Raw genomic sequence first — 15,409 nt, forward strand, 5'->3', positions numbered from 1 at the left:
CCTAAACACTAAACCCTAAACCCTAACCCTAGACCCTAAACCCTAAACCCTAAATATATTTCAATCTCTCTCTCTATATCTATATATCGTTGGTGGCCAAGAAACACACTTATATATATACGCATGCACTTTATGCGCAAAGGCGCAGTGCCTCTAATAATGTGTGTGTGCACTCGATCGATGATCCCTAAACCTTAAACCCTATGTTTGACCAAGATTTAAACAAGTTAATTTAAAACATGAAAATGAAAAGGTAAGCATGGAACCTTCTAAGTCACTCTAAGATGATGTTTTTGGCAGGTTTTTGAAATTTCCATGTTTGAAACCCAAAACCACTTCTCTTCATGTTTGACTTCATAAGACAGATCGAGTTTAGGGTTAGGGCCAGGGTAGATACATGATTTTTCTTGTTTTAATATGTCTAGACCATGTTTATCAACTTGAATGCTCATTATATGACATAAAAAGGCTATGTGCATTGTTTTTTTTTTGATTTTTTATGCCCATTTGAATCTTGGTCAAATCCTAGGTTTGACCAAGATTTAAACAAGTTTAAAGGTAAGCATGGATCCTTCTTAGTCATTCAAAAATGAAGCTTTGGGGGGGGTTCTTGAAATCTCAATGTTTGAAACCAAAAACCACTTCTCTTCATATGGTTGACTTCATAAGATAGAGTTTATGGTTAGGGGGTATAGTAGATCGATACATGATTTGTCGGGTTTGAATATGTCTAGACATGCTTGTTTATCAACTTGAATGCTTACTATATGACATAAGAAGAATATATGCGCGTTGGTTTTTAATTTTTTGTTTTTTCAAAATTAATGTTTATGCCCATTTGAATCTTGGTCAAATCCTAGGTTTGACCAAGATTGAAACAAGTTTAAAACATAAAATGAAAAGGTAAGCTTGGATCCTTCTTAGTCATTCTAAAATGAAGCTTTTGGGGGTTCTTGAATCTCAATATAATGTTTGAAACCCAAAACCACTTCTCTTCATGGTTGACTTCATAAGAAATAGTTTAGGGTTAGGGGGTATATACATGATTTGTCAGGTTTGATTTTGTCTATACATGCTTATTTATCAACTTGAATGCTTACTAGCTATATGACATAAGAAGACTATATGTGCATTGGTTTTTCATTTTTTGTTTTTCTGAATGTTTATGCCCATTTGAATCTTGGTCAAATCCTAGGTTTGGCCTAGATTTAAACAAGTTTAAAACGTGAAAATGAAAAGGTAAGCGTGTATCCTTCTTAATCACTCTAAAATGAAGCTTTTGTTGGGAGGTTTTTGAAATTTCCATGTTTGAAACCCAAAACCATTTCTCTCCATGCTTGACTTCATAAGACAAAGTTTAGGGTTAGGTGTAGATCCATGATTTGTTTGGTTTGAATATGTCTAGACCTTGTTTATTAACTTCAATTCCTACTATATGACATAAGAAGACTATGTGCGCTTTTGGCTTTTCATTGTTTTTTGATTTTTTCTGAATGTTTATGCCCATTTGAATCTAAAGGTGAGAGAACACATTAATGGTTATTCTAACAAAGGTCATGCTTGGTATCTTACCTATGTATTATGGTACATCACAAATGTAAAATGAAAGTATGTACATCTCTATAAACCCTAAACCCTAACCCTAACTATATAGAAAAAGATGAACAATCCATGCTTTTCGATTGCCTTTTTTGTTTGGCTTGATTTCAAATTTAGTGGGGAGGGGGGTAGGGGACGAGTGTGTTTCTTTCGATGCCTCTCTCGTATTTGCTAGTTTTTGGGGGTCACACAAATTCGGGGTAGCATACCGCCCACCCCTCCCTTCACGCGCGGAAAAAGTGTTAGGCGAGTAGTAAAATGGCATGAACAACAAGTTTCAAGTAAAATTTCGAATATAACCAGAATGTACCAACTGATAGATGAGTTAACTTGGCTTCATGGAAAAAATAATGTCATGTAATTGAGTTAACTTGGCTTTCCTACCCTTGAATCCATAGGAAACTTTGTACTAATACAGTATAATGATCACCTGAGTTATTACACCAACAGGTCTGTCACTTACGTGTGGTTCCCATGCGTGAGGTCCCACACTTCAGTGAGCACTGTAGGATAACGTTGCATAGAAAACAAAAAATTTCCTACCGCGAACACGCAATCCAAGCCAAGATGCAATCTAGAAGATGGTAGCAACGAGGGGTATCGAGTCTCACCCTTGAAGAGATTCCAAAGCCTACAAGATGAGGCTCTTGTTGCTGCGGTAGACGTTCACTTGCCGCTTGCAAAAGCACGTAGAAGATCTTGATCACGATCGCTTCCGGCGCCACGAACGGGCAGCACCTCCGTACTCGGTCACACGTTCGGTTGTTGATGAAGACGATGTCCACCTCCCGTTCCAGCGGGCAGCGGAAGTAGTAGCTCCTCTTGAATCTGACAGCACGACGGAGTGGTGTCGGTGGCGGTGGAGAACTCCGGCGGAGCTTCGCTAAAGCTACGCGGGAGATATGGAGGAGAGGGGGCGGCTAGGGTTTGGGAGGGGGTGGCCGGCCACTTCAATGGGGCGGCCAGCTTGTGGTCTTGGGGTGGCCGGCCCCCTCCCTTGGCCCCTCATTATATAGGTGGAACCCCAAGTGTTGGACTCCAAGTCTTCGAATAAGACCCGAAACCAAAACCTTCCATATGAAAAGGAAACCTACCTAGGGTGGGAATCCCACTTGGGGTGGGATTCCCCTTTTCCATATGGGGTGGCCGGCCCCTAAGGGGAGTCCACTTGGGACTCCTCCCCCACTAGGGTTAGCCGAGCCATGGAGGTGGAGTCCCACCGGGACTCCACCTTCCTTGGTGGTTTCTTCCGGACTTTTCTAGAACCTTCTAGAACCTTCCATAGAACCTTCTGCATCATTTTAATTCACATAAAATGACATCCTATATATGAATCTTATTCTCCGGACCATTCCGGAACTCCTCGTGATGTTCGGGATCCCATCCGGGACTCCGAACAAATATTCGAACTCCATTCCATATTCAAGTTCTACCATTTCAACATCCAACTTTAAGTGTGTCACCCTACGGTTCGTGAACTATGCGGACATGGTTGAGTACTCACTCCGACCAATAACCAATAGCGGGATCCGGAGATCCATAATGGCTCCCACATATTCAACGATGACTTTAGTGATCGAATGAACCATTCACATACAATACCAATTCCCTTTGTCACGCGATATTTTACTTGTCCGAGGTTTGATCTTCGGTATCACTCTATACCTTGTTCAACCTCGTCTCCTGACAAGTACTCTTTACTCGTACCGTGGTATGTGGTCTATTATGAACTCATTCATATGCTTGCAAGACATTAGACGACATTTCACCGAGAGGGCCCAAAGTATATCTATCCGTCATCGGGATGGACAAATCCCACTATTGATCCATATGCCTCAACTCATACTTTCCGGATACTTAATCCCACCTTTATAACCACCCATTTACGCAAAGTGGCGTTTGGTGTAATCAAAGTACCTTTCCGGTATAAGTGATTTACATGATCTCATGGTCATAAGGACTAGGTAACTATGTATCGAAAGCTTATAGCAAATAACTTAATGACGAGATCTTATACTACGCTTAATTGGGTGTGTCCATTACATCATTCATACAATGATATAACCTTGTTATTAATAACATCCAATGTTCATGATTATGAAACTAATCATCCATTAATCAACAAGCTAGTTAAGAGGCATACTAGGGACTTCTTTGTTTGTCTACATATCACACATGTACTAATGTTTCGGTTAATAGAATTATAGCATGATATATAAACATTTATCATAAACATAAAGATATAAATAATAACCACTTTATTATTGCCTCTAGGGCATATCTCCTTCAGTCTCCCACTTGCACTAGAGTCAATAATCTAGATTACATTGTAATATACCTAACACCCATGGCATTCTCGGTGTTGGTCATGCTTTGCCCTAGGGAGAGCTTTAGTCAACGGATCTGCTACATTCAGATCAGTGTGTACTTTGCAAATCTTTACTTCTCCATCTTCGATGTACTCGTGAATCGAGTGGTAACGTAGCTTGATATGCTTCAACCTCTTGTGTGACCTTGGCTCTTGTGCATTGGCGATGGCACCCATGTTATCACAGTAAATGATTAATGGGTCCAATGCACTAGGAACCACATCGAGCTCTACAATGAACCTCTTCATCCATACCGCTTCTGATGAATCCTCTGAAGCCGCTATGTACTCTGATTCTGTTGAAGACTTCGCCACCGTGCACTGCTTCGAGCTTGCCCATCTTACTGCAGCACCATTCAATATAAACACGTACCCAGACTGTGACTTAGAGTCATCAGGATCAGTGTTCCAACTTGCATCGGTGTAACCACTTACAACGAGCTCTTGGTCACCTCCATAACAAAGAAACATATCCTTAGTTCTTTTCAAGTACTTTAGGATATTCTTGACCGCTGTCCAGATGTTCCATTCCTGGATCACTTTGATATCTCGCTAGTCAAACTAACGGCATGTGCTATATCCGGTCTAGTACATAGCATGGCATACATGATAGATCCTACTCGCCGAGGCATAGGGGATATTACTCATCCTTTCTCTTTCTTCCGTCGTAGCCGGTCCTTGAGTCTTACTCAAGACCTTGCCCGGTAACATAGGTAAGAACCCTTTCTTACTTTCGTCCATTCTAAACTTCTTTAGAATCTTGTCCAGGTATGTACTCTGTGATAGCCCTATTAGGCGTCTTGATCTCGTCTCTATAAATCTTGATGCCTAATATATACGATGCTTCACCAAGGTCTTTCATTGAAAAACTATTATTCAAATAACCTTTAACACTCGCTTAATAGTTCTATATCATTCCCGATCAATAATATGTCATCTACATATAATATCAGGAATGCTACAGAGCTCCCACTCACTTTCTTGTAAATACAGGCCTCTCCATGACACTGTATAAACCCGAAGTCTTTGATCACCTTATCAAAGCGTCGGTTCCAACTTCTCGATGCTTGCTTCAGTCCATAGATTGAACGCTGAAGTTTGCATACTTTGTCAGCATTTTTAGGATCAACAAAACCTTTGGGTTGTACCATATACAACTCTTCCTCAATGTCTCCATTAAGGAACGCCGTTTTGACATCCATCTGCCAAATCTCATAATCAAAAAATGCAGCTATTGCTAACAAAATCCTCACAGATTTTAGCTTCGCTACATGTGAGAAAGTTTCATCGTAGTCAACTCCTTGAATTTGTCGGAAACCCTTTGCGACAAGTCGAGCTTTATAGACAGTAATATTACCATCAGCATCTGTTTTTCTCTTGAAGATCCATTTATTCTCGATAGCCTTTTGGCTATCAGGTAAGTCTACCAAAGTCCATACTTTGTTATCATACATGGATCCCATTTCGGATTTCATGGCTTCTTGCCATTTGTTGGAATCTGGGCTCATCATCGCTTCTTCATACGTCGCAGGGTCCTCATCATTGTTATCCACAATCATGACATTTAGACAAGGATCATACCAATAAGGAGTGGTACGTTCCCTTGTCGATCTGCGAGGTTCAGTAGTTTCCTCGTTCGAAGTTTCATGATCATTATCATTAGCTTCCTCTGTTGCCGGTGTAGGTGGTACAGGTACAACTTCCGGCATCGCGCTACTCCGATCAACAAGTATAGATTCATCAATCTCATCGAGTTCTACTTTTCTTCCAGTCACTTCTTTAGTGAGAAATTCTTTCTCAAGAAAGGTTCCGTTCTTAGCAACAAAGATTTTGCCTTCGGATTTGTGATAGAAAGTATACCCTATAGTTTACTTAGGGTATCCTATGAAGATGCATTTCTCCGCTTTGGGTTCTAGCTTGTCCGGTTGTAACTTCTTTACAGAGGCTTCGCAACCCCAAACTTTCAGGAACGACAGCTTAGGTTTCTTATTGCATCAAGTAAGAACTTGATATTGCAACATGCATTTGCATACCAAAGTCAAACTTCATGTATGGATCTAGTCAAACAATGAAAATCCAATAAAATCCAGGAAGATTCAGCTTTGTGCATATAATACACACCATCTTAAGCCTGAATATACTAGTTGAGTAGGACATCTCTAAACATCAGGTTGAGATGTGTAGTATATAACACCACATAAGATAGGTTTATATCGTGATACTTAGCACGAGTATATTGGATTCTACTATTTGTCTCAACCTTTACCTTAATTGCACAATTGCAATGAGATAAACTTGAAACAAAAGTGGTCTAGGATAGTTAAGGTTAACCTAGTTTTGTTTGGAAGTACCACTTAACTTTCATTTTATTGAGGACTATCTCACATGATATGTCTAGGTTCTAATATGGTGACTCTGAACACATTTTTATTAGGATATAGTTCCTATACTTCTAAGCATTTCTACCATAAGACTATGGTCATGATGTGCTTGGCACACTTCCCATACTTTTGGGAACACAATTCTTGCACTATTGTCTGGTTCTTATTGTTCTCCTCCTAAATGATGTTCTATTCCATCACATAATGATTCTCAAATGAATCATATATAATTAGCAACTCTACCATGTAAGTAGACATATATTTTTCCTATCACTCTTCCTTACTTCCCATGATTGACTCATCATGGTTTATACTACCTCGTATAACTTATATTCATTCCTTACTATCAGTTGTTTCACAATTTTAGATAAATTTTACTTACCCATTACTTAACTTGGTCTACATCTTCTATTAGGTCATCTTAATTATCTTTATCACTTGATACTACTCCTATTACAGGTCTGGATAATTCTTACTTAACCATAACATGTGTTGGTACACATCTTCCAATAGGATATCTTCCTTATGGTTGTATCCTCTCTTTGGACTACCATGTATTGTATACCAACTGTGATCTACTCATCTATTGTTTAAAGGACTTAATGGTATGCTACCTGTTTGGGATTAACTAACTAATTTCCCTTAGGAAATATAGGTTAGAAGGTGTGACTCAAGTGTGTCGAGATTATTCTCAAGTGAATATCCATCTCAAGTCATAAGAATATTTGGTTTATCTAAGACAACTTCCTATCGACACTACCAAACCTATAGGTCTCCTTTAAAGGGTTTTAATCCTAAGGTCAAAGCATTTGCTCTGATACCAACTGTGGTGACCCGGCATACCACTGCATGGTGTAGTATGCAAGTCTGATATAACACCAATGAAACACCATTCCACTAGTATTATATCGCTCAGAGTGGTACAACAGAAACATATGAGGGTCCAAGGCATGTCTATAGAATTACAACATTGACTCTGTTACATAAGATCAGCACAGCTCCTACTTTACAATGAGGTAAACTGCAGATAACTCCAGAAGAACGACTCGTAGTCTAATCCTATCACGAACTCTATTTGTAGAGTATTTGACTAACTACAGAGGCTAAGAATAGACTCTAGCTAAATAGGAGCTAGGTTTAGGAAGCTAGTTCCCTTCTATGGCTAAACTAGGTTTTCTCCTTGTTGGATGTGGTATCTGACTCCTCCGACAGGGTCCTGTCTCGTGAAGTAGTTGTTGACTCCTCGGTCTTCGAGTTGCACTGGTAGATCCTCCTTCGATGCCTCCATATCTAAGCAGGGATTTAAGAGTGGGATGAGTACGAGCGTACTCAACAAGTTCATTATAGGAAAGAGGTGTTTAATGCACTAGCTACAGCATTAGACCAGAAAGTCTAATACCAATGCAAGTTTTAATAACCATTTCTTCAAAAGGTTGCTTTTATTCGGAAGAACTATGTCCGTCAGCCTTCACCGGTTTACTAGAACTTCATGGAGCTCCTTTCCGGCCGCGTTCGCAGTTCCATATCCCGGAACAGGGAGTGACAGGTCACGGTTCTTTACACTCTGCAGAGGTGTGTTGCTTTACCCATAAGAGATCTTAACCTTGGTGCCAACCGAGTCATGTTCTCGTCCACACTTCCTTTGGTGTGAGGCCCGGTATAAGGTCATAGCCAATCATATTCCTCCGCTACCTCGCACACCCACCCTTTGTTGCAAACCCCGACCCTGGGTCCTCGCCGGTCCCATTATTCCCGTAATTTCAGGGTGGACCCCGACCAAAACGATAGTCTGGGATTGAACCAAACTCCTTCGCCGGTAGCTGCAACCCATCATAGACCACATTACCGTGGGGAATTAGAAGGGGATCCCCACCCACCAATTGTTCCGCAAGCAACGAACCGTCTACGGTAAGCAACAGCTATACCGTGGGGAATTAGAAGGGGCTCCCCACCCACCAATTGCTCCGCAAGATACAACCGTCTACGGTAAGCGAATCCGTTGATGTACAAGAGGTGGAAATACGGTTGACCATTCCGTCCCACTCCAGATCTTATGGTTAACACGGGTATTACGGCACAAGAATCACTCGGCGACATTTGTTGTTTAATCCTAGATGGATATAAACCCTTGCAATGGAACCTCCACCATATCAACACAATCCATGGTTCCATTGCCCACCACATAGTCATATTCATAGTTGTGAAAGTAGTGGTTTTGGTTTTTATGCAATAGTGATAACCATAGTACTTTGCAAGTAATTTGATAGAAATACTCAAATGACATGAGCAAGTGATGAACTTGCCTTTCTTGACTGCAAGATTATGCAGGCAAGGTCTTCGATACGCAATAACTCCAAATTCTGAAATAGCATCATCGTCCGGTAAGGACGATGTTTAAAAGGTTGGCAAGGATGCAATAATGCATAAGTATGAGATGCAATCGCTCTAAGCGTGACCTAACCCCGACGTTTTAAGATCAGTGAGTTGTAATAATTGGTTCAGGGTGTGTTGTACTTTTAGAGTGATTCACAAACAAGGTTCTTATTAATGATTGGTTGCTTGGTATCATAAACAGGTGCTGTAAATAATCATAATAATAACACTAATAGGACACAACAATAACATTTGGTATAATCCTAACATGTAATGAATAGTGGTTGGTTTTAGCACTATATGGCATGGTGAATGATTACTTATCATATACTTCAAAAGAATAACTTTTGAAGAACATGTTCTTTATCAAAGAACAAGTATGATAATTAGGGTTGTGGAGTTCTATGGTTTACTATGGTTTCAACTAATTTCTGGAGTAAGTATTAGATGGATCACAACATAGTTGGATTCATCAGCACTAGGTTTGGTTGGTTTTACTTAAGCATAAGCAACTTAAGCAATTAATTACACATGGGTGCTATCTGGGTTGGTTATACCTTACTGGTGATAGATGGCTATTGTATATAGGTCCTATTAGGCAGGATTGATGATGATTCATTATTTCTTCAAAAGAATAACTTTTGAAGAACATACTTCTTAATTTAATAAGAAGTATTACAATTAAGGTTGAGATTGCCTAGGGTTTGCTATTGGATCCACTAAGTAAGAAATGATTGGCTCTTAAATGAGATGGTTCCTAAGTATCTCACACTAATAGGGTTTAGTGGAGTATGGTATATAATGCAAGATATTAGGTATGATTGCTATTAGTATTCATCACAATGGTGTGATGCTAAGTAGGGATAAAATAAGGTGATTGTTTTGGCAGTAGAAGCTAGGGTTTAGACTTGATTGATCCTACTTGATCAACTAGGTTTTATTAGGATGAGAACATAGCGTAGCATTTAACTAGTGTTAGGGTTCTTACATTTTATGAGGACATGGCAAATGTTTAGTTTCTATTATTGTTCTATGTTTGAAAAGAAAATATTATGATCATATGTTCTAACCTAGGGTTTAGTTTAGAAGCAAATTAAGTTCATATGAAGTAGTGGAGCTAGAGCTTCTAATTGCATTAGGGTTTTAGGGTTCCCCATGAAATCATAGAGTTAGGGTTTTAGAGTTAAATCAATTTGGGGTGATCACATAAAATAATGGGACCAAAGTTCTTACTTATATTAGAACTAGGTTTTTAATTTGTGTTACAATTCTTAAAATAAGAATTGGTGATAGATTTGAAATCATTAACAACTTTGAGATAGAAACAATAATGAGTTTAACATTATATTACTTTTTAAAAGACTTAGTGAAATATGATAAATACTATTAGGGTTTAGGATTTTAATTAATAGTTGAAGTATTTATCAATTAGGATTTTCATGTGATTAAACATAACCATTAAGAAACAATTGTTGTTTTATATGGCATCTTAAGGTGAAGTAATATTTAATATCTTCTTCATGTGAAGAATTGAAACAAGAAATTATAAGCTTAGTTTTTAGGTTTTAATATTTTAAGATTTAAAATTTGGTCTTTTAAAATTTTAGAGGAAATTCATATTGTTGTTCTTTTAAACTTTAAGTATTTGTTTTCTATTTTATTTATAGAGGTCATTTTATGATACTCACTTCTACTTATTGACTTATTTTTATTTTACTTAAATGTTTAAAAGATTTTCCTAAAAATAACAAATACAAAAAAAATAAGAATGCAAATAGACCAAGTGGTCTGCTGGGCTGGCCCAATTGGTTTGGCCCAAACCTGGCCCAGCCGAATTGGTCAGGTTGGGTCAGGTGAACCCAACCCCGACCCAGCCCCACAGTTCCACGACGACCTCCTCCTCTCTCGTCCCTCTCGCTCCTGCCCAGGCGACCATTGCTTCGCCGAGCCGCCTCTCACTCCTACCCGACTCTGGTCCTCCTCGCCGCCGGTGTGGTGGGGTTATGGACCGCCTCGTCGAGCTCTACCACTCTGTCCAAATCGATTTGATTTCCGTTGTCTCTCGCGGTCGCCTCGACCCCGAAACCCTAGTGGTCACCGGCGGGTCTACCGTCGCCTGCTGCTGCTCTGGCCGTCGCCGGTCTCCTCCACCGACGCTGCTCCCTGGCGTGGCTTCACCACGGACCTCCCGGCCATCAGCCGCTACCTCGACGCCGCCTCCTTTCCCGCACGCGTGCCTCATGGCCACACTAGCCCACGGATGGCTCGGTCGCCGGCGTGTTTCCGATGCCGCCGCGGCCAGGCTGCTGTGATGATGGTGAATTGGTGGTGTGGCGGCTACTTCGTCCCCGATGCCGGCTGGACGGTGCCGTAGGCGCAACCCCGGCGTCGATGGCTGCGACTACGCCTCTACTACCCTGTGAGCAATTCCTCTTTTCTTTTTGTGCTCATAGCTAATGCTATCCGGTTACTACTAGACTGTAGTTGTATTGGTTCATTCAATTGGTTATTGAAAGCTTATGGTCATGAGGTGATATTGGTGATATATATGAGTATAATGCTGCTAGAGGATATCTGTTTGTAGCTGTCCTGGTTCATCCAGTTGCTGAACTGAATATACTGGTTACTTGGTTCCTACGAGTGAGCAGAAGCAAATGCTCAGAATTGATTTGATGTGTTGTTTGTGCTGGTAAAGCCTTGATCAAATTCGGTCAATATCTTGTGCTTAAGTTGGTTGGCTTAATCAATTGGCTGCTGGCTATTTATAATCTAGTGGGTATGAAACCACTTGTGGTTCATGTGAGCTGGTTTACATGCTAGTGTAGCTATACTCGCTGAAACCGAATCTGAGGGCTTGTTTGCTTGATTATTGTGGATTTGCTGCGGCTATGTACCACTTGGTTGGCCTGGGATTAATTTCCTGGACCCCAAGTGAACTCATGTAGTATGTTGATTAATCATGGCTGCTTATGGTGATGACCAAATCAATTGCACAAATGGTATTGGACAGACCCTTACTTAACAATTACAGAGATGCCACTAATTGGATGATTAATCATCCAGACATGTGGGCTGGTTGTATTTATTTTACTGATGAAACTGAGTATCCGCTACAGCATGCATTATTTACCTGATGCTTGGTTTGGTGGTTTGACTGTGAGCTTAGAAGCATGCTTACAGAGCTTTGGTGCCCCATTTTACTTGTGCTTTTAGTTCTGGGATGTTGTTACTCATTCTTAGATCATGTGTATAAATAATCCTGGACAAGCTTGTCTTGGTGGTGTATTGAGATCTATCTCTGGATAGATATACTGCTTATAAATGGATACTTTATATGTTGTTTAGCTTGTGCTTAAGCTGATGTTCTTACAGCTTAGGGTTAATGTCTTTTCTTCCTTTACATAAGTGCCCATGTGCTTTCTAATTACCATATCTATCATGTGGTGCCTCAGATGAGTGTGCACAGGATACATATATATATGAATAGGATCTGGTGCTGTAGGTGCTTGTGTAAAATAAGAAGTAGGCATTGATCATAGTTGTAGGGTCAGATGATGCAATCTGTCCATCCCAAGCTCCTGGTGTTGCTTGAGTGAATTTAATGGACAGATCTTTGTTTTCTTTAGCCGATGATGCAAAGGCTGAGGCATTGTTGGATAATAAGAACAGATGCTCATGTATGGTTTTATAAAATTCTCTCGTGATGACCTGGGCATAGCACTTCTATGCCGGATCCGAGAGAAAGATCCTTCCAATTCCCCGGATAAAAATCTAGTGGAAGGATAGATGGATTTGCCGGCTTTGCATATTACCCTTCATTTCTCCCCTGTTGTATGCAAAAACTAAGAACAAAACTTGTATTGCTGATGGTTTTCTACCCGCTGATCTGGTAGCTTGGTCTTGTGGATTTTGGAAATACTTTCCTTCTTGTGGTTAGCCTCGCTCCTCCCAGCTTCTCGTTATACCCTTATGATCTTGATACTATTTTCCTGGTTTATTACCTGAGGATGATCTGGTGGTCTAGATGAAGAACATAGGTTGTTCTTGGTTGGTCGATGGGGATGAGAAGAATGAGGTGCTTGGGCAGCTGTGTGCTGTAAGCACAGGCAATAAATACTCTGCCCATATACTCTCTGTGGTCGACAGCACACACATGCAACCTTGTGTGTGTGCTGCTTGCTTGCCTACTGCGTCTCCTGGGTAGATGCATCTCCCCCTGGGATAGGCATTGCTGAGAAAATATCTACCCCTTCCATTTCTCTTTATTTTTAACATAGCCACTTGGCATTACTTCTCTATTGGGTTTTTCTTTGGTTGTTTTGCAGGTACAAGACAAAAGAAGAATAGAAGATATTTAGATAGGATTAGCTTAGTTTTCCTTTCTGTATTTTATTCTTGTAATATTTGTAAGTTGTATTAATATTGGATATTGTAATAACTTTGTAAATGTGTATTCAATTAATAGAATGTAATTTCCCTATTCTTAATTCAACATTGTTTGAATTATATTTGGAAGGTTATAATCTGAATTCAAATTTAAATTCAAATACTTATTTGAATTTTCTTTTATATTTTATTGTAGATGATTGTTTGGAACCCAAATTCCAATTATTGTTTGCATAGTTGTCACTTGTATTTGAGTCAAGTTTCACTTGCCTTTCTCACAAGTTCTGAAATCAACAAAGGTCATGTCAAAGTTTATCGCACTCATGTCGATGACCTTAGTCAATTCCCATCAACACAAGCGAAACCTTGATCTCTTTGTGTTTTAAATTAAAGCGCGAAAATTCCCCAGATTTTCTATGCATGAATGCAATGCACACATCTGTTTCCTCTATTTTTGTAACCCCATTACCTGGGATATTACAGTCTCTACCCCTTAAACTAAACTTCGTCCTCGAAGTTTGATCTCTCTCACGTTTCCGAAGTGTGGATCTGTCTTGTGCAGACTACGTCTTTTCTCGAACTTCGTGGTGTTGGATATAATTGAATATATCTCTTATCCAGATTCTTCCTGGAATCCATTAGGGTTTGTCTCTGAACCATGGTTCTTACTTTGATTCATTGATCTCTTCCAACTCTATAAGTTTATTTCCTTTTTCATTGAAGATTCAATGATTGAGACTTCTTCTTGTCCTGACAGTCTTAATTGAGGACTAATAGGATAACATTCTCCTATTGGATAAAATAGGTCTTTGTTTTTCCCTTGCTACCAAAAGTGCAATAATGGTACTTGGTAAGATACTTACCATAGAAATGGTCGTGATGGTTTATTTCCCTAAGAATGGATTAGACTCATTTAGTCCATCCAATCATAGATTTATGGTTGATACCTCTGACGATTTTGGTTATTTAGGTTCCATGAAAGGAATCATTCTTTTAGTCTGTGGTTCTGGTATGGTCAATCTCCTTCGGTCTTTGGCCTTCTTGGGCTGTATTTGTCTATGGTATTTTCTTCGTCCAACTTCTTTATGCTTGACTTACTTGGGATTCCGTACTTCTGAGTAAATATTACTCACTTTCTCAAGTTATAGTCCAATTCTTACTTCCTCGAGGTATGAATCTCGGCTTCTGGTCTGACATCTTTCTGAAAGTAGTGTTCAATAATCTTATGAAAATAAGATCGAACTTCCTCTTAGTTCAGACCTTCTTCATCAATCTTGCTCAAAATATTGAGTTATTGTACATCCATCTCAATCTTTACTCTACCCCTTAGAGTTTTCTTATGGTCTTCAACTCCTTTTCTTCCAACCATTGGTCTTATGATTAAAATATTGGTCTAGGTTCTAGCTTATGGTTTGTATTCTTCTAAGGTATTGCGAAGAATATTTGTGGTGTACCCACTCAATTTGTGGACATCCAACATGAATCCTTCGACTAAATGATTATAGGTCGTTGTTATTTGTCGAACAAAATTTTATTTGTTCACAACTTCTTGGTACAATTAATCCAATGATGGACTACTTGATACCAATTATGGCTATTTGTTATCTAAAAATGGATTCTATTTTAGGTTATGATCAACTGGACGAGACATCTTCTACTTTATCTCGCAGTATTGATCCTATACCACAAATGTGGTCTTCTGATAACAACTATGGTCTTCTTATATCTGCTATGGTTTCATAGGTCATCTTTCTTTTTTGAGGTTTGATTGTTGCAAGAAAACCACTAGCTGATACTATGATTATAGTATTCGAAGTGATTTCCCATGCATTCCCTCTTCTATGTTGACTATGGATCTGCTTGAGCTTCACCATAATCACCAGATTTCTCACCTTCATGCTTCTTATGTACTAAAGTACTCTTCTGTTGAGGTAAAGCATGAATGTTGATTGTCACTTCCTTCAGAGTATTGTGGTTTCTTCCCACAACATTACTTCCTTTTCCTGATGAACCTTCATCTTGTCTTCAGAATCTGTAGAGTTCGTCACTTCCTCACACGAATACCATTACCCTCTAGATCTATAGCATCAAGTAAGAACTTGATATTGCAACATGCATTTGCATACCAAAGTCAAACTTCATGTATGGATCTAGTCAAACAATGAAAATCCAATAAAATTCAGGAAGATTCAGCTTTGTGCATATAATACACACCATCTTAAGCCTGAATATACTAGTTGAGTAGGACATTTCTAAACATCAGGTTGAGATGTGTAGTATATAACACCACATAAGATAGGTT

The sequence above is a fragment of the Lolium rigidum genome, chromosome 1, assembly GCF_022539505.1.
Source record: "Lolium rigidum isolate FL_2022 chromosome 1, APGP_CSIRO_Lrig_0.1, whole genome shotgun sequence".
Lineage (NCBI taxonomy): Eukaryota > Viridiplantae > Streptophyta > Magnoliopsida > Poales > Poaceae > Lolium > Lolium rigidum.